This window comes from Euphorbia lathyris, chromosome 6 (genome assembly GCF_963576675.1).
Source record: "Euphorbia lathyris chromosome 6, ddEupLath1.1, whole genome shotgun sequence".
Classification (NCBI taxonomy): Eukaryota; Viridiplantae; Streptophyta; class Magnoliopsida; order Malpighiales; family Euphorbiaceae; genus Euphorbia; species Euphorbia lathyris.
This window is the reverse complement of record NC_088915.1, coordinates 49,514,505-49,517,557: the sequence shown is the minus strand read 5'-3', so window position 1 is coordinate 49,517,557 and position 3,053 is coordinate 49,514,505. Positions and strand designations below refer to the sequence as shown.

The window sequence follows — 3,053 nt, the reverse complement described above, 5'->3', positions numbered from 1 at the left end:
GAACATCTCTTTCAAATAAAAAGTGTCATGTCGCCATGGTATGCAGATATTGCTAATTATCTTGCAGCCAATATTGTTCCGGAAGGATTAAATTTCCAACAAAAGAAGAAATTTTTCTTCGACATTAAATAGTATTTTTGGGAAGATCCTTTTTTGTTCAAGACTTGTGGTGACGGGATAATTAGGAGATGCGTTGGTGAAAATGAATATGAATCCATAATGTCAGAATGCCATTCTAGCTCTTATGGAGGACGTAATGGAGCTAACAAGACAGCAGCTAGAATATTTGAATGTGGTTTCTTTTGGCCTACGATGTTTAAAGACGTCCGTTCATTTATTACTCATTGTGATAAGTGCCAAAGAACAGGAAATCTAGGAAGGAAAGATGAGATGCCCCTCACAACCATATTAGAAGTTGAAGTCTTCGATATGTGGGGAATAGATTTCATGGGACCTTTTCCCCATTCTTTTGGTAAAACTTACATATTAGTTGCCGTTGATTATGTTTCAAAGTGGGTTGAAGCAATTGCAACCCCGACGAACGATTCTAAAGTTGTCGTTAATTTTCTTGACGATATATTTTGTAGATTTGGGTGTCCAATAGTCATCGTTAGTGATGGCGGTACTCATTTTATAAACCGAAGTTTTGAAACGCTTATGAAAAAATATGGAGTACGCCACCGCGTATCAACGCCATACCATCCTCAATCAAATGGTCAGGCGGAGATATCAAATAAAGAACTCAAATGGATTCTAGAGAAAACAGTTTCATCCTCAAGAAAAGATTGGTCATGTAAACTCAATAATGCGTTATGGGCATACCGTACTGCATTTAAAACACCAATAGGAATGACTCCATACCGCTTAGTGTATGGGAAGGCATGTCATTTGCCAGTTGAATTAGAACATAAAGCCTATTGGGCTATTAGGGAACTTTACTTTGATTTACGACAAGCAGGTAAGAAACGTTTGCTCGATTTAAATGAGTTAGATGAGTTACGCCATCTTTCTTACGAAAATGCAAAGATTTATAAAGAAAAAGTGAAAAAATGACACGATGCCAAAATTAAAGTCAAACACTTTAATGTTGGGGATAAAATGCTGTTATTTAATTCATGACTTCGTTTATTTCCAGGAAAACTTAAGTCCAGATGGATAGGACCATATTTAGTCGTCAAAACATTCGATTATGGTTCTTTAGAACTGGAAGGTCCTAACGGAGTTTGTAGATACCCATTTTGTCCGGGGTAAATTATCATATTTTGTGATTTTACCGTTTTTTTAACCAATTTTGCGAAAAGAAACTGAAATTATGTATATAATCCCTATAATCGATTAAATGTTTATGTTATAAAAATTAATTCGATTGATTAGGATGTTCGTTATTAATTAAAGGAATGTTATTTCTTTAATTAAATATGAATAAAATAATATTTAATTTTATTGATAGAATTATAGTAAAAATATAAACGTGTATAATCAAGTTATAAGATACTAATCAATTTATGTGATGAACACTTAATGAATAAACATAAGTGTTTATTAAATAAATTACAAGGGTCCAAAGGCCCAAACCCATTATGAATTCTGAAATACAACAACCAAATAATACTAAAAAACAATACAAACTCAAATACGAAACACACACAAAATACATAAAAGAAGTAATACATAAAACAAAAATACTACTTAGCCAACGAGTTCTGTTGGTTCTCTATAAATAGAGACCCAAATCAGACAGAAAGGAGGAGAGCAAGCAGGTCCTTCATCCACAACTTCCTTCGGGTTCTTCAACTTCAGCCAGGTTTGAGTCCTATTTTTCTTTTTTTTTTGTAATCTTTCTTTTCTTCTCCTTAATCTTTTGTTCTTCTCCTTAATCTTTTGTTCTTTATCTTTCAAGCCAGTTTCTGTTTTGGAGGAGTTCTGTTTTGCTCTTCAAACCAGGTTCTGGTTTTGAGGAGAAGATAGAACAATGCCTCATTTTTTTCCTCTTCAGATTCTCTGTATTTCTTCATTTACGCAGTTCATATGTACGGTTGGGTTTCTTTATAATCTCTTCGTTTTTTAATCCTCCTTCATACCCTTTAAATCCAATTTCAGTGTACTGGTTATTATAATCTCCATTTCCATTCCTACTCAACTCAGAAAACATCTAAACATATGCACATATAGATAAACTTACTTTTCGTGTTTCGCCCCTTACAAATCCGTCACCACTCAACCTTTCCCAACCTCTACTCACATTTCTGATCACTGGAATCATAGGGAAAAAGAGAAACTCATATTAGTAAAGGAAAAACACAAAAGATTCAAAAAGCCCAAGAACAGAAGTAAGGAAGATCGGACCTCTGTCCAGATCTGTCCGATTTCTGATATTCAAAACCGCGAACATCCGCACGGCTCTCTTACCATCTCAACAAGACGAAGCAAAGCGGCAAGATCCTTTTTCTCAAGAACGGCTACTGTCTTTGCTCACAAAACGTAGATCTGTATGAAGGAAGAAGTGCTACCTCTGTAACGATTTAAACGACGAACAGAAGATAAATGGCAACACTTCGAAATTTCAGTCGAGAGACGAGTTGTTTCCTTCAGCCTTTGACAGTCGAACGCCTGAGAGAAGATCAGCCGCCAGGGAAGAGCATCGAGTTCTTAGTTTTTGAGAGGCTGGAGCAAACGAAGATGACCGGCAAGGAACGAAAGACTGGCTTTGTAAACCAGATGACGGCTGTCAAACCAGGTTAGTTTTGTAATTAGCTTATTTTTTGGTATTAATCAGAACCATTGGATAAAAATTAGATCAACAGCTGATATCATTCAGGAATTAAATTAAGGTAAATGTCTAAATTACCATATCTCGGGCCTCAATATGTTAGCCCAATCTGAATTACATGTCCATTAGTTTTTTAATCTTGCATTATATGTGTAAATTATTTGTTTGGCTAATATTTTGTGGACTAGATATTTTATGTTTGATGTAGTTACAAATTTAATGGGTTTATTATTTTAATTAACTTATGCATAATTTTATCCAAAATAATTGTATTACATTCTTA

The 3,053-nt window shown here is 34.6% G+C and overlaps 1 long non-coding RNA gene across 1 annotated transcript; it reads right to left on the bottom strand.

Annotated features, from left to right (window-relative positions):
* Positions 1 to 1,558: 1,558 nt before the first annotated feature.
* LOC136232886 (uncharacterized) lies at positions 1,559 to 2,698 on the bottom strand. Its single transcript, XR_010690643.1, has 2 exons — positions 2,183 to 2,698; positions 1,559 to 2,082 (listed from the first exon to the last, which is right to left on the bottom strand). It is a non-coding gene; the product is annotated as an uncharacterized lncRNA (long non-coding RNA).
* Positions 2,699 to 3,053: the final 355 nt, after the last annotated feature.